Source organism: Struthio camelus, chromosome Z, assembly GCF_040807025.1.
Source record: "Struthio camelus isolate bStrCam1 chromosome Z, bStrCam1.hap1, whole genome shotgun sequence".
NCBI classification, from domain to species: domain Eukaryota; kingdom Metazoa; phylum Chordata; class Aves; order Struthioniformes; family Struthionidae; genus Struthio; species Struthio camelus.
This window is the reverse complement of record NC_090982.1, coordinates 47,720,760-47,741,249: the sequence shown is the minus strand read 5'-3', so window position 1 is coordinate 47,741,249 and position 20,490 is coordinate 47,720,760.

Below are 20,490 nucleotides of genomic sequence, written 5' to 3'. Positions count from 1 at the left end.
TCCCACCATCGGGTCCCGGAAAATCCTCTAGGGTTAGGGTTAGGGTTAGGGTTAGGCTTGAGAAATCGGGACAGCCTGGAGGCGCCATTGCAGGGGCTCTGCAAAGGGGCTGCCAAGGCAAGGGCGGCCCTGCCAACACACCTGCCCTCGCACCACTTTCTCGTCTCGACCACCCGGGGGCGCTTACTCCCACCCTCGGGCCCCGGAAAATCCTCTAGGGTTAGGGTTAGGCTTAGGGTTAGGCTGGAGAAATCGGGACAGCTTGGAGGCGCCATTGCAGGGGCTCTGCAAAGGGGCTGCCAAGGCAAGGGCGGCCCTGCCAACACACCTGCCCTCGCACCACTTTCTCGTCTCGACCACCCGGGGGCACTTACTCCCACCATCGGGTCCCGGAAATCCTCTAGGGTTAGGGTTAGGCTTAGGGTTAGGCTTGGGAAATAGGGACAGCCTGGAGGCGCCATTGCAGGGGCTCTGCAAAGGGGCTGCCAAGGCAAGGGCGGCCCTGCCAACACACCTGCCCTCGCACCACTTTCTCGTCTCGACCACCCGGGGGCACTTACTCCCACCATCGGGCCCTGGAAAATCCTCTAGGGTTAGGGTTAGGCTTAGGGTTAGGCTGGAGAAATAGGGACTCCCTGGAGGCGCCATTGCAGGGGCTCTGCAAAGGGGCTGCCAAGGCAAGGGCGGCCCTGCCAACACACCTGCCCTCGCACCACTTTCTCGTCTCGACCACCTGGGGGCGCTTACTCCCACCATCGGGCTCCAGAAAATCCTCTAGGGTTAGGGTTAGGGTTAGGGTTAGGCTGGAGAAATCGGGACAGCCTGGAGGCGCCATTGCAGGGGCTCTGCAAAGGGGCTGCCAAGGCAAGGGCGGCCCTGCCAACACACCTGCCCTCGCACCACTTTCTCATCTCGACCACCCGGGGGCGCTTACTCCCACCATTGGGCCCCGGAAAATCCTCTAGGGTTAGGGTTAGGGTTAGGGTTAGGCTTGAGAAATCGGGACAGCCTGGAGGCGCCATTGCAGGGGCTCTGCAAAGGGGCTGCCAAGGCAAGGGCGGCCCTGCCAACACACCTGCCCTCACACCACTTTCTCGTCTCGAACACCCGGGGGCGCTTACTCCCGCCATTGGGTCCCGGAAAATCCTCTAGGGTTAGGGTTAGGGTTAGGGTTAGGCTTGAGAAATCGGGACAGCCTGGAGGCGCCATTGCAGGGGCTCTGCAAAGGGGCTGCCAAGGCAAGGGCGGCCCTGCCAACACACCTGCCCTCGCACCACTTTCTCGTCTCAACCACCCGGGGGCACTTACTCCCACCATCGGGCCCCGGAAAATCCTCTAGGGTTAGGGTTAGGCTTAGGGTTAGGCTGGAGAAATCGGGACAGCCTGGAGGCGCCATTGCAGGGGCTCTGCAAAGGGGCTGCCAAGGCAAGGGCGGCCCTGCCAACACACCTGCCCTCGCACCACTTTCTCGTCTCGACCACCCGGGGGCGCTTACTCCCACCCTCGGGCCCCGGAAAATCCTCTAGGGTTAGGGTTAGGGTTAGGGTTAGGCTTGAGAAATCGGGACAGCCTGGAGGCGCCATTGCAGGGACTCTGCAAAGGGGCTGCCAAGGCAAGGGCGGCCCTGCAAACACACCTGCCCTCGCACCACTTTCTCGTCTCCACCACCCAGGGGCGCTTACTCCCACCATCGGGTCCCGGAAAATCCTCTAGGGTTAGGATTAGGGTTAGGGTTAGGCTTGAGAAATCGGGACAGCCTGGAGGCGCCATTGCAGGGGCTCTGCAAAGGGGCTGCCAAGGCAAGGGCGGCCCTGCCAACACACCTGCCCTCGCACCACTTTCTCGTCTCGAACACCCGGGGGCGCTTACTCCCACCATCGGGTCCCGGAAAATCCTCTAGGGTTAGGGTTAGGGTTAGGGTTAGGCTTGAGAAATCGGGACAGCCTGGAGGCGCCATTGCAGGGGCTCTGCAAAGGGGCTGCCAAGGCAAGGGCGGCCCTGCCAACACACCTGCCCTCGCACCACTTTCTCGTCTCGACCACCCGGGGGCACTTACTCCCACCATCGGGCCCCGGAAATCCTCTAGGGATAGGGTTAGGCTTAGGGTTAGGCTGGAGAAATAGGGACAGCCTGGAGGCGCCATTGCAGGGGCTCTGCAAAGGGGCTGCCAAGACAAGGGCGGCCCTGCCAACACACCTGCCCTTGCACCACTTTCTCGTCTCGACCACCTGGGGGCACTTACTCCCACCATCGGGCTCCAGAAAATCCTCTAGGGTTAGGGTTAGGGTTAGGGTTAGGCTGGAGAAATCGGGACAGCCTGGAGGCGCCATTGCAGGGGCTCTGCAAAGGGGCTGCCAAGGCAAGGGTGGCCCTGCCAACACACCTGCCCTCGCACCACTTTCTCGTCTCGAACACCCGGGGGCGCTTACTCCCACCATCGGGCCCCGGAAAATCCTCTAGGGTTAGGGTTAGGCTTAGGGTTAGGCTGGAGAAATCGGGACAGCCTGGAGGTGCCATTGCAGGGACTCTGCAAAGGGGCTGCCAAGGCAAGGGTGGCCCTGCCAACACACCTGCCCTCGCACCACTTTCTCGTCTCGACCACCCGGGGGCGCTTACTCCCACCATCGGGCCCCGGAAAATCCTCTAGGGTTAGGGTTAGGGTTAGGGTTAGGCTGGAGAAATCGGGACAGCCTGGAGGGGCCATTGCAGGGGCTCTGCAAAGGGGCTGCCAAGGCAAGGGCGGCCCTGCCAACACACCTGCCCTCGCACCACTTTCTCGTCTCGACCACCCGGGGGCACTTACTCCCACCCTCGGGCCCCGGAAAATCCTCTAGGGTTAGGGTTAGGGTTAGGGTTAGGGTTAGGCTGGAGAAATCGGGACAGCCTGGAGGCGCCATTGCAGGGGCTCTGCAAAGGGGCTGCCAAGGCAAGGGTGGCCCTGCCAACACACCTGCCCTCGCACCACTTTCTCGTCTCGACCACCCGGGGGCGCTTACTCCCACCATTGGGCCCCGGAAAATCCTCTAGGGTTAGGGTTAGGGTTAGGGTTAGGCTTGAGAAATCGGGACAGCCTGGAGGCGCCATTGCAGGGGCTCTGCAAAGGGGCTGCCAAGGCAAGGGCGGCCCTGCCAACACACCTGCCCTCGCACCACTTTCTCGTCTCGACCACCCGGGGGCGCTTACTCCCACCATCGGGCCCCGGAAAATCCTCTAGGGTTAGGGTTAGGCTTAGGGTTAGGCTGGAGAAATCGGGACAGCCTGGAGGCGCCATTGCAGGGACTCTGCAAAGGGGCTGCCAAGGCAAGGGTGGCCCTGCCAACACACCTGCCCTCACACCACTTTCTCGTCTCGAACACCCGGGGGCGCTTACTCCCACCATCGGGCCCCGGAAAATCCTCTAGGGTTAGGGTTAGGGTTAGGGTTAGGCTGGAGAAATCGGGACAGCCTGGAGGCGCCATTGCAGGGGCTCTGCAAAGGGGCTGCCAAGGCAAGGGCGGCCCTGCCAACACACCTGCCCTCGCACCACTTTCTCGTCTCGACCACCGGGGGCACTTACTCCCACCATCGGGCCCCGGAAAATCCTCTAGGGTTAGGGTTAGGGTTAGGGTTAGGCTGGAGAAATAGGGACAGCCTGGAGGCGCCATTGCAGGGGCTCTGCAAAGGGGCTGCCAAGGCAAGGGCGGCCCTGCCAACACACCTGCCCTCGCACCACTTTCTCGTCTCGACCACCTGGGGGCACTTACTCCCACCATCGGGCCCCGGAAAATCCTCTAGGGTTAGGGTTAGGGTTAGGGTTAGGCTGGAGAAATCGGGACAGCCTGGAGGCGCCATTGCAGGGGCTCTGCAAAGGGGCTGCCAAGGCAAGGGTGGCCCTGCCAACACACCTGCCCTCGCACCACTTTCTCGTCTCGACCACCCGGGGGCGCTTACTCCCACCCTCGGGCCCCGGAAAATCCTCTAGGGTTAGGGTTAGGCTTAGGGTTAGGCTGGAGAAATCGGGACAGCTTGGAGGCGCCATTGCAGGGGCTCTGCAAAGGGGCTGCCAAGGCAAGGGCGGCCCTGCCAACACACCTGCCCTCGCACCACTTTCTCGTCTCGACCACCTGGGGGCACTTACTCCCACCATCGGGCCCCGGAAAACCTCTAGGGTTAGGGTTAGGGTTAGGGTTATGCTTGAGAAATCGGGGCAGCTTGGAGGCGCCATTGCAGGGGCTCTGCAAAGGGGCTGCCAAGGCAAGGGCGGCCCTGCCAACACACCTGCCCTCGCACCACTTTCTCGTCTCGACCACCCGGGGGCGCTTACTCCCACCCTCGGGCCCCGGAAAATCCTCTAGGGTTAGGGTTAGGGTTAGGGTTAGGCTTGAGAAGTCGGGACAGCCTGGAGGCGCCATTGCAGGGGCTCTGCAAAGGGGCTGCCAAGGCAAGGGCGGCCCTGCCAACACACCTGCCCTCGCACCACTTTCTCGTCTCGACCACCCGGGGGCACTTACTCCCACCATCGGGTCCCGGAAAACCTCTAGGGTTAGGGTTAGGCTTAGGGTTAGGCTTGAGAAATAGGGACAGCCTGGAGGCGCCATTGCAGGGACTCTGCAAAGGGGCTGCCAAGGCAAGGGCGGCCCTGCCAACACACCTGCCCTCGCACCACTTTCTCGTCTCGACCACCCGGGGGCACTTACTCCCACCCTCGGGTCCCGGAAAATCCTCTAGGGTTAGGGTTAGGGTTAGGGTTAGGCTGGAGAAATCGGGACAGCCTGGAGGCGCCATTGCAGGGGCTCTGCAAAGGGGCTGCCAAGGCAAGGGCGGCCCTGCCAACACACCTGCCCTCGCACCACTTTCTCGTCTCGACCACCCGGGGGCACTTACTCCCACCATCGGGCCCCGGAAATCCTCTAGGGATAGGGTTAGGCTTAGGGTTAGGCTGGAGAAATAGGGACAGCCTGGAGGCGCCATTGCAGGGGCTCTGCAAAGGGGCTGCCAAGACAAGGGCGGCCCTGCCAACACACCTGCCCTTGCACCACTTTCTCGTCTCGACCACCTGGGGGCACTTACTCCCACCATCGGGCTCCAGAAAATCCTCTAGGGTTAGGGTTAGGGTTAGGGTTAGGCTGGAGAAATCGGGACAGCCTGGAGGCGCCATTGCAGGGGCTCTGCAAAGGGGCTGCCAAGGCAAGGGTGGCCCTGCCAACACACCTGCCCTCGCACCACTTTCTCGTCTCGAACACCCGGGGGCGCTTACTCCCACCATCGGGCCCCGGAAAATCCTCTAGGGTTAGGGTTAGGCTTAGGGTTAGGCTGGAGAAATCGGGACAGCCTGGAGGTGCCATTGCAGGGACTCTGCAAAGGGGCTGCCAAGGCAAGGGTGGCCCTGCCAACACACCTGCCCTCGCACCACTTTCTCGTCTCGACCACCCGGGGGCGCTTACTCCCACCATCGGGCCCCGGAAAATCCTCTAGGGTTAGGGTTAGGGTTAGGGTTAGGCTGGAGAAATCGGGACAGCCTGGAGGGGCCATTGCAGGGGCTCTGCAAAGGGGCTGCCAAGGCAAGGGCGGCCCTGCCAACACACCTGCCCTCGCACCACTTTCTCGTCTCGACCACCCGGGGGCACTTACTCCCACCCTCGGGCCCCGGAAAATCCTCTAGGGTTAGGGTTAGGGTTAGGGTTAGGGTTAGGCTGGAGAAATCGGGACAGCCTGGAGGCGCCATTGCAGGGGCTCTGCAAAGGGGCTGCCAAGGCAAGGGTGGCCCTGCCAACACACCTGCCCTCGCACCACTTTCTCGTCTCAACCACCCGGGGGCGCTTACTCCCACCATCGGGCCCCGGAAAATCCTCTAGGGTTAGGGTTAGGGTTAGGGTTAGGCTTGAGAAATCGGGACAGCCTGGAGGCGCCATTGCAGGGGCTCTGCAAAGGGGCTGCCAAGGCAAGGGCGGCCCTGCCAACACACCTGCCCTCGCACCACTTTCTCGTCTCGACCACCCGGGGGCGCTTACTCCCACCATCGGGCCCCGGAAAATCCTCTAGGGTTAGGGTTAGGCTTAGGGTTAGGCTGGAGAAATCGGGACAGCCTGGAGGCGCCATTGCAGGGACTCTGCAAAGGGGCTGCCAAGGCAAGGGTGGCCCTGCCAACACACCTGCCCTCACACCACTTTCTCGTCTCGAACACCCGGGGGCGCTTACTCCCACCATCGGGCCCCGGAAAATCCTCTAGGGTTAGGGTTAGGGTTAGGGTTAGGCTGGAGAAATCGGGACAGCCTGGAGGCGCCATTGCAGGGGCTCTGCAAAGGGGCTGCCAAGGCAAGGGCGGCCCTGCCAACACACCTGCCCTCGCACCACTTTCTCGTCTCGACCACCGGGGGCACTTACTCCCACCATCGGGCCCCGGAAAATCCTCTAGGGTTAGGGTTAGGGTTAGGGTTAGGCTGGAGAAATAGGGACAGCCTGGAGGCGCCATTGCAGGGGCTCTGCAAAGGGGCTGCCAAGGCAAGGGCGGCCCTGCCAACACACCTGCCCTCGCACCACTTTCTCGTCTCGACCACCTGGGGGCACTTACTCCCACCATCGGGCCCCGGAAAATCCTCTAGGGTTAGGGTTAGGCTTAGGGTTAGGCTGGAGAAATCGGGACAGCCTGGAGGCGCCATTGCAGGGGCTCTGCAAAGGGGCTGCCAAGGCAAGGGTGGCCCTGCCAACACACCTGCCCTCGCACCACTTTCTCGTCTCGAACACCCGGGGGCGCTTACTCCCACCATCGGGCCCCGGAAAATCCTCTAGGGTTAGGGTTAGGCTTAGGGTTAGGCTGGAGAAATCGGGACAGCCTGGAGGCGCCATTGCAGGGACTCTGCAAAGGGGCTGCCAAGGCAAGGGTGGCCCTGCCAACACACCTGCCCTCGCACCACTTTCTCGTCTCGACCACCCGGGGGCGCTTACTCCCACCATCGGGCCCCGGAAAATCCTCTAGGGTTAGGGTTAGGGTTAGGGTTAGGCTTGAGAAATCGGGACAGCCTGGAGGCGCCATTGCAGGGGCTCTGCAAAGGGGCTGCCAAGGCAAGGGCGGCCCTGCCAACACACCTGCCCTCGCACCACTTTCTCGTCTCGACCACCCGGGGGCACTTACTCCCACCCTCGGGTCCCGGAAAATCCTCTAGGGTTAGGGTTAGGGTTAGGGTTAGGGTTAGGGTTGAGAAATCAGGACAGCCTGGAGGCGCCATTGCAGGGGCTCTGCAAAGGGGCTGCCAAGGCAAGGGCGGCCCTGCCAACACACCTGCCCTCGCACCACTTTCTCGTCTCGACCACCCGGGGGCGCTTACTCCCACCCTCGGGTCCCGGAAAATCCTCTAGGGTTAGGGTTAGGCTTAGGGTTAGGCTGGAGAAATAGGGACAGCCTGGAGGCGCCATTGCAGGGACTCTGCAAAGGGGCTGCCAAGGCAAGGGTGGCCCTGCCAACACACCTGCCCTCACACCACTTTCTCGTCTCGACCACCCGGGGGCGCTTACTCCCACCATCGGGCCCCGGAAAATCCTCTAGGGTTAGGGTTAGGGTTAGGGTTAGGCTTGAGAAATAGGGACAGCCTGGAGGCGCCATTGCAGGGGCTCTGCAAAGGGGCTGCCAAGGCAAGGGCGGCCCTGCCAACACACCTGCCCTCGCACCACTTTCTCGTCTCGACCACCGGGGGCACTTACTCCCACCATCGGGCCCCGGAAAATCCTCTAGGGTTAGGGTTAGGGTTAGGGTTAGGCTTGAGAAATCGGGACAGCCTGGAGGCGCCATTGCAGGGGCTCTGCAAAGGGGCTGCCAAGGCAAGGGCGGCCCTGCCAACACACCTGCCCTCGCACCACTTTCTCGTCTCGACCACCTGGGGGCACTTACTCCCATCATCGGGCCCCGGAAAACCTCTAGGGTTAGGGTTAGGGTTAGGGTTAGGCTGGAGAAATCGGGACAGCCTGGAGGCGCCATTGCAGGGGCTCTGCAAAGGGGCTGCCAAGGCAAGGGCGGCCCTGCCAACACACCTGCCCTCGCACCACTTTCTCATCTCGACCACCTGGGGGCACTTACTCCCACCATCGGGTCCCGGAAAACCTCTAGGGTTAGGGTTAGGCTTAGGGTTATTCTTGAGAAATCGGGGCAGCTTGGAGGCGCCATTGCAGGGGCTCTGCAAAGGGGCTGCCAAGGCAAGGGCGGCCCTGCCAACACACCTGCCCTCGCACCACTTTCTCGTCTCGACCACCCGGGGGCGCTTACTCCCACCATCGGGCTCCAGAAAATCCTCTAGGGTTAGGGTTAGGCTTAGGGTTAGGCTGGAGAAATAGGGACAGCCTGGAGGCGCCATTGCAGGGGCTCTGCAAAGGGGCTGCCAAGGCAAGGGCGGCCCTGCCAACACACCTGCCCTCGCACCACTTTCTCGCCTCGACCACCCGGGGGCACTTACTCCCACCATCGGGTCCCGGAAAATCCTCTAGGGTTAGGGTTAGGCTTAGGGTTAGGCTGGAGAAATCGGGACAGCCTGGAGGCGCCATTGCAGGGGCTCTGCAAAGGGGCTGCCAAGGCAAGGGCGGCCCTGCCAACACACCTGCCCTCGCACCACTTTCTCGTCTCGACCACCCGGGGGCACTTACTCCCACCCTCGGGCCCCGGAAAATCCTCTAGGGTTAGGGTTAGGCTTAGGGTTAGGCTGGAGAAATCGGGACAGCCTGGAGGCGCCATTGCAGGGGCTCTGCAAAGGGGCTGCCAAGGCAAGGGCGGCCCTGCCAACACACCTGCCCTCGCACCACTTTCTTGTCTCGAACACCCGGGGGCGCTTACTCCCACCCTCGGGCTCCAGAAAATCCTCTAGGGTTAGGGTTAGGGTTAGGGTTAGGCTTGAGAAATAGGGACTGCCTGGAGGCGCCATTGCAGGGGCTCTGCAAAGGGGCTGCCAAGGCAAGGGCGGCCCTGCCAACACACTTGCCCTCGCACCACTTTCTCGTCTCGAACACCCGGGGGCGCTTACTCCCACCATCGGGCCCCGGAAAATCCTCTAGGGTTAGGGTTAGGGTTAGGGTTAGGCTTGAGAAATAGGGACAGCCTGGAGGCGCCATTGCAGGGGCTCTGCAAAGGGGCTGCCAAGGCAAGGGCGGCCCTGCCAACACACCTGCCCTCGCACCACTTTCTCGTCTCGACCACCCGGGGGCGCTTACTCCCACCATCGGGCCCCGGAAAATCCTCTAGGGTTAGGGTTAGGGTTAGGGTTAGGCTGGAGAAATAGGGACAGCCTGGAGGCGCCATTGCAGGGGCTCTGCAAAGGGGCTGCCAAGGCAAGGGCGGCCCTGCCAACACACCTGCCCTCACACCACTTTCTCGTCTCGAACACCCGGGGGCGCTTACTCCCACCATCGGGTCCCGGAAAATCCTCTAGGGTTAGGGTTAGGGTTAGGGTTAGGCTGGAGAAATCGGGACAGCCTGGAGGCGCCATTGCAGGGGCTCTGCAAAGGGGCTGCCAAGGCAAGGGCGGCCCTGCCAACACACCTGCCCTCGCACCACTTTCTCGTCTCAAACACCCGGGGGCGCTTACTCCCACCCTCGGGCCCCGGAAAATCCTCTAGGGTTAGGGTTAGGCTTAGGGTTAGGCTGGGGAAATCGGGACAGCCTGGAGGCGCCATTGCAGGGACTCTGCAAAGGGGCTGCCAAGGCAAGGGCGGCCCTGCCAACACACCTGCCCTCGCACCACTTTCTCGTCTCGACCACCCGGGGGCGCTTACTCCCACCATCGGGCCCCGGAAAATCCTCTAGGGTTAGGGTTAGGCTTAGGGTTAGGCTGGGGAAATCGGGACAGCCTGGAGGCGCCATTGCAGGGACTCTGCAAAGGGGCTGCCAAGGCAAGGGCGGCCCTGCAAACACACCTGCCCTCGCACCACTTTCTCGTCTCCACCACCCAGGGGCGCTTACTCCCACCATCGGGCCCCGGAAAATCCTCTAGGGTTAGGGTTAGGCTTAGGGTTAGGCTTGAGAAATAGGGACTGCCTGGAGGCGCCATTGCAGGGGCTCTGCAAAGGGGCTGCCAAGGCAAGGGTGGCCCTGCCAACACACCTGCCCTCGCACCACTTTCTCGTCTCGACCACCCGGGGGCGCTTACTCCCACCATCGGGCCCCGGAAAATCCTCTAGGGTTAGGGTTAGGGTTAGGGTTAGGCTTGAGAAATCGGGACAGCCTGGAGGCGCCATTGCAGGGGCTCTGCAAAGGGGCTGCCAAGGCAAGGGCGGCCCTGCCAACACACCTGCCCTCGCACCACTTTCTCGTCTCGAACACCCGGGGGCGCTTACTCCCACCATCGGGCCCCGGAAAATCCTCTAGGGTTAGGGTTAGGGTTAGGGTTAGGCTGGAGAAATAGGGACAGCCTGGAGGCGCCATTGCAGGGGCTCTGCAAAGGGGCTGCCAAGGCAAGGGCGGCCCTGCCAACACACCTGCCCTCGCACCACTTTCTCGTCTCAACCACCCGGGGGCACTTACTCCCACCATTGGGCCCCGGAAAATCCTCTAGGGTTAGGGTTAGGCTTAGGGTTAGGCTTGAGAAATCGGGACAGCCTGGAGGCGCCATTGCAGGGGCTCTGCAAAGGGGCTGCCAAGGCAAGGGCGGCCCTGCCAACACACCTGCCCTCGCACCACTTTCTCGTCTCGACCACCCGGGGGCACTTACTCCCACCATCGGGCCCCGGAAAATCCTCTAGGGTTAGGGTTAGGGTTAGGGTTAGGCTGGAGAAATCGGGACAGCCTGGAGGCGCCATTGCAGGGGCTCTGCAAAGGGGCTGCCAAGGCAAGGGCGGCCCTGCCAACACACCTGCCCTCACACCACTTTCTCGTCTCGACCACCCGGGGGCGCTTACTCCCACCATCGGGTCCCGGAAAATCCTCTAGGGTTAGGGTTAGGGTTAGGGTTAGGCTTGAGAAATCGGGACAGCCTGGAGGCGCCATTGCAGGGGCTCTGCAAAGGGGCTGCCAAGGCAAGGGCGGCCCTGCCAACACACCTGCCCTCGCACCACTTTCTCATCTCGACCACCCGGGGGCGCTTACTCCCACCCTCGGGTCCCGGAAAATCCTCTAGGGTTAGGGTTAGGGTTAGGGTTAGGCTGGAGAAATCGGGACAGCCTGGAGGCGCCATTGCAGGGACTCTGCAAAGGGGCTGCCAAGGCAAGGGCGGCCCTGCCAACACACCTGCCCTCGCACCACTTTCTCGTCTCGACCACCCGGGGGCGCTTACTCCCACCATCGGGTCCCGGAAAATCCTCTAGGGTTAGGGTTAGGGTTAGGGTTAGGCTTGAGAAATCGGGACAGCCTGGAGGCGCCATTGCAGGGGCTCTGCAAAGGGGCTGCCAAGGCAAGGGCGGCCCTGCCAACACACCTGCCCTCGCACCACTTTCTCGTCTCGAACACCCGGGGGCGCTTACTCCCACCATCGGGTCCCGGAAAATCCTCTAGGGTTAGGGTTAGGGTTAGGGTTAGGGTTGAGAAATCGGGACAGCCTGGAGGCGCCATTGCAGGGGCTCTGCAAAGGGGCTGCCAAGGCAAGGGCGGCCCTGCCAACACACCTGCCCTCGCACCACTTTCTCGTCTCGAACACCCGGGGGCGCTTACTCCCACCCTCGGGCCCCGGAAAATCCTCTAGGGTTAGGGTTAGGCTTAGGGTTAGGCTGGAGAAATCGGGACAGCTTGGAGGCGCCATTGCAGGGACTCTGCAAAGGGGCTGCCAAGGCAAGGGCGGCCCTGCCAACACACCTGCCCTCGCACCACTTTCTCGTCTCGACCACCTGGGGGCACTTACTCCCACCATCGGGTCCCGGAAAATCCTCTAGGGTTAGGGTTAGGGTTAGGGTTAGGCTTGAGAAATCGGGACAGCCTGGAGGCACCATTGCAGGGACTCTGCAAAGGGGCTGCCAAGGCAAGGGCGGCCCTGCCAACACACCTGCCCTCGCACCACTTTCTCGTCTCGACCACCCGGGGGCGCTTACTCCCACCATCGGGCTCCAGAAAATCCTCTAGGGTTAGGGTTAGGGTTAGGGTTAGGCTTCAGAAATCGGGACAGCCTGGAGGCGCCATTGCAGGGGCTCTGCAAAGGGGCTGCCAAGGCAAGGGCGGCCCTGCCAACACACCTGCCCTCGCACCACTTTCTCGTCTCGACCACCCGGGGGCACTTACTCCCACCCTCGGGCCCCGGAAAATCCTCTAGGGTTAGGGTTAGGCTTAGGGTTAGGCTTGAGAAATAGGGACAGCCTGGAGGCGCCATTGCAGGGGCTCTGCAAAGGGGCTGCCAAGGCAAGGGCGGCCCTGCCAACACACCTGCCCTCGCACCACTTTCTCGTCTCGAACACCCGGGGGCGCTTACTCCCACCATCGGGCCCCGGAAATCCTCTAGGGTTAGGGTTAGGCTTAGGGTTAGGCTGGAGAAATAGGGACAGCCTGGAGGCGCCATTGCAGGGGCTCTGCAAAGGGGCTGCCAAGGCAAGGGCGGCCCTGCCAACACACCTGCCCTCGCACCACTTTCTCGTCTCGACCACCCGGGGGCACTTACTCCCACCCTCGGGCCCCGGAAAATCCTCTAGGGTTAGGGTTAGGGTTAGGGTTAGGCTGGAGAAATCGGGACAGCCTGGAGGCGCCATTGCAGGGACTCTGCAAAGGGGCTGCCAAGGCAAGGGCGGCCCTGCCAACACACCTGCCCTCGCACCACTTTCTCGCCTCGACCACCCGGGGGCACTTACTCCCACCATCGGGCCCCGGAAAATCCTCTAGGGTTAGGGTTAGGCTTAGGGTTAGGCTGGAGAAATAGGGACAGCCTGGAGGCGCCATTGCAGGGGCTCTGCAAAGGGGCTGCCAAGGCAAGGGCGGCCCTGCCAACACACCTGCCCTCGCACCACTTTCTCGTCTCGACCACCCGGGGGCACTTACTCCCACCATCGGGTCCCGGAAAATCCTCTAGGGTTAGGCTTAGGGTTAGGGTTAGGCTTGAGAAATAGGGACAGCCTGGAGGCGCCATTGCAGGGGCTCTGCAAAGGGGCTGCCAAGGCAAGGGCGGCCCTGCCAACACACCTGCCCTCGCACCACTTTCTCGTCTCGAACACCCGGGGGCACTTACTCCCACCATCGGGCCCCGGAAAATCCTCTAGGGTTAGGGTTAGGCTTAGGGTTAGGCTGGAGAAAACGGGACAGCCTGGAGGTGCCATTTCAGGGACTCTGCAAAGGGGCTGCCAAGGCAAGGGTGGCCCTGCCAACACACCTGCCCTCGCACCACTTTCTCGTCTCGACCACCCGGGGGCGCTTACTCCCACCATCGGGCCCCAGAAAATCCTCTAGGGTTAGGGTTAGGGTTAGGGTTAGGCTGGAGAAATCGGGACAGCCTGGAGGCGCCATTGCAGGGGCTCTGCAAAGGGGCTGCCAAGGCAAGGGCGGCCCTGCCAACACACCTGCCCTCGCACCACTTTCTCGTCTCGACCACCCGGGGGCACTTACTCCCACCCTCGGGCCCCGGAAAATCCTCTAGGGTTAGGGTTAGGGTTAGGGTTAGGCTGGAGAAATAGGGACAGCCTGGAGGCGCCATTGCAGGGGCTCTGCAAAGGGGCTGCCAAGGCAAGGGCGGCCCTGCCAACACACCTGCCCTCGCACCACTTTCTCGTCTCGACCACCCGGGGGCGCTTACTCCCACCCTCGGGCCCCGGAAAATCCTCTAGGGTTAGGGTTAGGGTTATGGTTAGGCTTGATAAATCGGGAAAGCCTGGAGGCGCCATTGCAGGGGCTCTGCAAAGGGGCTGCCAAGGCAAGGGCGGCCCTGCCAACACACCTGCCCTCGCACCACTTTCTCGTCTCGACCACCCGGGGGCGCTTACTCCCACCATCGGGCTCCAGAAAATCCTCTAGGGTTAGGGTTAGGCTTAGGGTTAGGCTGGAGAAATAGGGACTGCCTGGAGGCACCATTGCAGGGGCTCTGCAAAGGGGCTGCCAAGGCAAGGGCGGCCCTGCCAACACACCTGCCCTCGCACCACTTTCTCGTCTCGACCACCCGGGGGCACTTACTCCCACCATCGGGTCCCGGAAAATCCTCTAGGGTTAGGGTTAGGCTTAGGGTTAGGCTGGAGAAATCGGGACAGCCTGGAGGCGCCATTGCAGGGGCTCTGCAAAGGGGCTGCCAAGGCAAGGGCGGCCCTGCCAACACACCTGCCCTCGCACCACTTTCTCGTCTCGACCACCCGGGGGCGCTTACTCCCACCATCGGGCCCTGGAAAATCCTCTAGGGTTAGGGTTAGGCTTAGGGTTAGGCTGGAGAAATCGGGACAGCCTGGAGGCGCCATTGCAGGGGCTCTGCAAAGGGGCTGCCAAGGCAAGGGCGGCCCTGCCAACACACCTGCCCTCGCACCACTTTCTCGTCTCAACCACCCGGGGGCACTTACTCCCACCATTGGGCCCCGGAAATCCTCTAGGGTTAGGGTTAGGCTTAGGGTTAGGCTGGAGAAATCGGGACAGCCTGGAGGCGCCATTGCAGGGGCTCTGCAAAGGGGCTGCCAAGGCAAGGGCGGCCCTGCCAACACACCTGCCCTCGCACCACTTTCTCGTCTCGAACACCCGGGGGCACTTACTCCCACCATCGGGCCCCGGAAAATCCTCTAGGGTTAGGGTTAGGCTTAGGGTTAGGCTGGAGAAATCGGGACAGCCTGGAGGTGCCATTGCAGGGACTCTGCAAAGGGGCTGCCAAGGCAAGGGTGGCCCTGCCAACACACCTGCCCTCGCACCACTTTCTCGTCTCGACCACCCGGGGGCGCTTACTCCCACCATCGGGCCCCAGAAAATCCTCTAGGGTTAGGGTTAGGGTTAGGGTTAGGCTGGAGAAATCGGGACAGCCTGGAGGCGCCATTGCAGGGGCTCTGCAAAGGGGCTGCCAAGGCAAGGGCGGCCCTGCCAACACACCTGCCCTCGCACCACTTTCTCGTCTCGACCACCCGGGGGCACTTACTCCCACCCTCGGGCCCCGGAAAATCCTCTAGGGTTAGGGTTAGGCTTAGGGTTAGGCTGGAGAAATCGGGACAGCCTGGAGGCGCCATTGCAGGGGCTCTGCAAAGGGGCTGCCAAGGCAAGGGCGGCCCTGCCAACACACCTGCCCTCGCACCACTTTCTCGTCTCGACCACCCGGGGGCGCTTACTCCCACCATCGGGCCCCGGAAAATCCTCTAGGGTTAGGGTTAGGGTTATGGTTAGGCTTGAGAAATCGGGAAAGCCTGGAGGCGCCATTGCAGGGGCTCTGCAAAGGGGCTGCCAAGGCAAGGGCGGCCCTGCCAACACACCTGCCCTCGCACCACTTTCTCGTCTCGACCACCCGGGGGCGCTTACTCCCACCATCGGGCTCCAGAAAATCCTCTAGGGTTAGGGTTAGGCTTAGGGTTAGGCTGGAGAAATAGGGACTGCCTGGAGGCACCATTGCAGGGGCTCTGCAAAGGGGCTGCCAAGGCAAGGGCGGCCCTGCCAACACACCTGCCCTCGCACCACTTTCTCGTCTCGACCACCCGGGGGCACTTACTCCCACCATCGGGTCCCGGAAAATCCTCTAGGGTTAGGGTTAGGCTTAGGGTTAGGCTGGAGAAATCGGGACAGCCTGGAGGCGCCATTGCAGGGGCTCTGCAAAGGGGCTGCCAAGGCAAGGGCGGCCCTGCCAACACACCTGCCCTCGCACCACTTTCTCGTCTCGACCACCCGGGGGCACTTACTCCCACCATCGGGCCCCGGAAAATCCTCTAGGGTTAGGGTTAGGGTTAGGGTTAGGCTTGAGAAATCGGGACAGCCTGGAGGCGCCATTGCAGGGGCTCTGCAAAGGGGCTGCCAAGGCAAGGGCGGCCCTGCCAACACACCTGCCCTCGCACCACTTTCTCGTCTCAACCACCCGGGGGCACTTACTCCCACCATTGGGCCCCGGAAATCCTCTAGGGTTAGGGTTAGGCTTAGGGTTAGGCTGGAGAAATCGGGACAGCCTGGAGGCGCCATTGCAGGGACTCTGCAAAGGGGCTGCCAAGGCAAGGGCGGCCCTGCCAACACACCTGCCCTCGCACCACTTTCTCGTCTCGACCACCCGGGGGCGCTTACTCCCACCATCGGGTCCCGGAAAATCCTCTAGGGTTAGGGTTAGGGTTAGGGTTAGGCTTGAGAAATCGGGACAGCCTGGAGGCGCCATTGCAGGGGCTCTGCAAAGGGGCTGCCAAGGCAAGGGCGGCCCTGCCAACACACCTGCCCTCGCACCACTTTCTCGTCTCGACCACCCGGGGGCGCTTACTCCCACCATCGGGCTCCAGAAAATCCTCTAGGGTTAGGGTTAGGGTTAGGGTTAGGGTGGAGAAATAGGGACAGCCTGGAGGCGCCATTGCAGGGGCTCTGCAAAGGGGCTGCCAAGGCAAGGGCGGCCCTGCCAACACACCTGCCCTCGCACCACTTTCTCGTCTCGACCACCCGGGGGCGCTTACTCCCACCATCGGGTCCCGGAAAATCCTCTAGGGTTAGGGTTAGGCTTAGGGTTAGGCTTGAGAAATCGGGACAGCCTGGAGGCGCCATTGCAGGGGCTCTGCAAAGGGGCTGCCAAGGCAAGGGCGGCCCTGCCAACACACCTGCCCTCGCACCACTTTCTCGTCTCGACCACCCGGGGGCGCTTACTCCCACCATCGGGCCCCGGAAAATCCTCTAGGGTTAGGGTTAGGCTTAGGGTTAGGCTGGAGAAGTCGGGACAGCCTGGAGGCGCCATTGCAGGGGCTCTGCAAAGGGGCTGCCAAGGCAAGGGCGGCCCTGCCAACACACCTGCCCTCGCACCACTTTCTCGTCTCGACCACCCGGGGGCACTTACTCCCACCATCGGGTCCCGGAAAACCTCTAGGGTTAGGGTTAGGCTTAGGGTTAGGCTTGAGAAATCGGGACAGCCTGGAGGCGCCATTGCAGGGGCTCTGCAAAGGGGCTGCCAAGGCAAGGGCGGCCCTGCCAACACACCTGCCCTCGCACCACTTTCTCGTCTCGACCACCCGGGGGCACTTACTCCCACCATTGGGCCCCGGAAAATCCTCTAGGGTTAGGGTTAGGGTTAGGGTTAGGCTTGAGAAATCGGGACAGCCTGGAGGCGCCATTGCAGGGGCTCTGCAAAGGGGCTGCCAAGGCAAGGGTGGCCCTGCCAACACACCTGCCCTCGCACCACTTTCTCGTCTCGAACACCCGGGGGCGCTTACTCCCACCATCGGGCCCCGGAAAATCCTCTAGGGTTAGGGTTAGGGTTAGGGTTAGGCTGGAGAAATCGGGACAGCCTGGAGGCGCCATTGCAGGGGCTCTGCAAAGGGGCTGCCAAGGCAAGGGTGGCCCTGCCAACACACCTGCCCTCGCACCACTTTCTCGTCTCGAACACCCGGGGGCGCTTACTCCCACCATCGGGCCCCGGAAAATCCTCTAGGGTTAGGGTTAGGCTTAGGGTTAGGCTGGAGAAATCGGGACAGCCTGGAGGCGCCATTGCAGGGGCTCTGCAAAGGGGCTGCCAAGGCAAGGGCGGCCCTGCCAACACACCTGCCCTCGCACCACTTTCTCGTCTCAACCACCCGGGGGCGCTTACTCCCACCCTCGGGCCCCGGAAAATCCTCTAGGGTTAGGGTTAGGCTTAGGGTTAGGCTGGAGAAATCGGGACAGCCTGGAGGCGCCATTGCAGGGACTCTGCAAAGGGGCTGCCAAGGCAAGGGCGGCCCTGCAAACACACCTGCCCTCGCACCACTATCTCGTCTCCACCACCCAGGGGCGCTTACTCCCACCATTGGGCCCCGGAAAATCCTCTAGGGTTAGGATTAGGGTTAGGGTTAGGCTTGAGAAATCGGGACAGCCTGGAGGCGCCATTGCAGGGGCTCTGCAAAGGGGCTGCCAAGGCAAGGGCGGCCCTGCCAACACACCTGCCCTCGCACCACTTTCTCGTCTCGAACACCCGGGGGCGCTTACTCCCACCATCGGGTCCCGGAAAATCCTCTAGGGTTAGGGTTAGGGTAAGGGTTAGGCTGGAGAAATCGGGACAGCCTGGAGGCGCCATTGCAGGGGCTCTGCAAAGGGGCTGCCAAGGCAAGGGCGGCCCTGCCAACACACCTGCCCTCGCACCACTTTCTCGTCTCGACCACCCGGGGGCGCTTACTCCCACCCTCGGGCTCCAGAAAATCCTCTAGGGTTAGGGTTAGGGTTAGGGTTAGGCTTGAGAAATCGGGACAGCCTGGAGGCGCCATTGCAGGGGCTCTGCAAAGGGGCTGCCAAGGCAAGGGCGGCCCTGCCAACACACCTGCCCTCGCACCACTTTCTCGCCTCGACCACCCGGGGGCACTTACTCCCACCATCGGGTCCTGGAAAACCTCTAGGGTTAGGGTTAGGGTTAGGGTTAGGCTTGAGAAATCGGGACAGCCTGGAGGCGCCATTGCAGGGGCTCTGCAAAGGGGCTGCCAAGGCAAGGGCGGCCCTGCCAACACACCTGCCCTCGCACCACTTTCTCGTCTCGACCACCCGGGGGCGCTTACTCCCACCATCGGGCCCCGGAAAACCTCTAGGGTTAGGGTTAGGCTTAGGGTTAGGCTGGAGAAATAGGGACAGCCTGGAGGCGCCATTGCAGGGACTCTGCAAAGGGGCTGCCAAGGCAAGGGCGGCCCTGCCAACACACCTGCCCTCGCACCACTTTCTCGTCTCGACCACCCGGGGGCGCTTACTCCCACCATCGGGCCCCGGAAAATCCTCTAGGGTTAGGGTTAGGGTTAGGGTTAGGCTTCAGAAATCGGGACAGCCTGGAGGCGCCATTGCAGGGGCTCTGCAAAGGGGCTGCCAAGGCAAGGGCGGCCCTGCCAACACACCTGCCCTCGCACCACTTTCTCGTCTCGACCACCCGGGGGCACTTACTCCCACCCTCGGGCCCCGGAAAATCCTCTAGGGTTAGGGTTAGGGTTAGGGTTAGGCTTGAGAAATAGGGACAGCCTGGAGGCGCCATTGCAGGGGCTCTGCAAAGGGGCTGCCAAGGCAAGGGCGGCCCTGCCAACACACCTGCCCTCGCACCACTTTCTCGTCTCGAACACCCGGGGGCGCTTACTCCCACCATCGGGCCCCGGAAATCCTCTAGGGTTAGGGTTAGGGTTAGGGTTAGGCTGGAGAAATCGGGACAGCCTGGAGGCGCCATTGCAGGGGCTCTGCAAAGGGGCTGCCAAGGCAAGGGCGGCCCTGCCAACACACCTGCCCTCGCACCACTTTCTCGTCTCGACCACCCGGGGGCACTTACTCCCACCATCGGGTCCCGGAAAATCCTCTAGGGTTAGGCTTAGGGTTAGGGTTAGGCTTGAGAAATAGGGACAGCCTGGAGGCGCCATTGCAGGGGCTCTGCAAAGGGGCTGCCAAGGCAAGGGCGGCCCTGCCAACACACCTGCCCTCGCACCACTTTCTCGTCTCGAACACCCGGGGGCACTTACTCCCACCATCGGGCCCCGGAAAATCCTCTAGGGTTAGGGTTAGGCTTAGGGTTAGGCTGGAGAAATCGGGACAGCCTGGAGGTGCCATTGCAGGGACTCTGCAAAGGGGCTGCCAAGGCAAGGGTGGCCCTGCCAACACACCTGCCCTCGCACCACTTTCTCGTCTCGACCACCCGGGGGCGCTTACTCCCACCATCGGGCCCCAGAAAATCCTCTAGGGTTAGGGTTAGGGTTAGGGTTAGGCTGGAGAAATCGGGACAGCCTGGAGGCGCCATTGCAGGGGCTCTGCAAAGGGGCTGCCAAGGCAAGGGCGGCCCTGCCAACACACCTGCCCTCGCACCACTTTCTCGTCTCGACCACCCGGGGGCACTTACTCCCACCCTCGGGCCCCGGAAAATCCTCTAGGGTTAGGGTTAGGCTTAGGGTTAGGCTGGAGAAATCGGGACAGCCTGGAGGCGCCATTGCAGGGGCTCTGCAAAGGGGCTGCCAAGGCAAGGGCGGCCCTGCCAACACACCTGCCCTCGCACCACTTTCTCGTCTCGACCACCCGGGGGCGCTTACTCCCACCATCGGGCCCCGGAAAATCCTCTAGGGTTAGGGTTAGGGTTATGGTTAGGCTTGAGAAATCGGGAAAGCCTGGAGGCGCCATTGCAGGGGCTCTGCAAAGGGGCTGCCAAGGCAAGGGCGGCCCTGCCAACACACCTGCCCTCGCACCACTTTCTCGTCTCGACCACCCGGGGGCACTTACTCCCACCATCGGGCTCCAGAAAATCCTCTAGGGTTAGGGTTAGGCTTAGGGTTAGGCTGGAGAAATAGGGACTGCCTGGAGGCACCATTGCAGGGGCTCTGCAAAGGGGCTGCCAAGGCAAGGGCGGCCCTGCCAACACACCTGCCCTCGCACCACTTTCTCGTCTCGACCACCCGGGGGCACTTACTCCCACCATCGGGTCCCGGAAAATCCTCTAGGGTTAGGGTTAGGCTTAGGGTTAGGCTTGAGAAATCGGGACAGCCTGGAGGCGCCATTGCAGGGGCTCTGCAAAG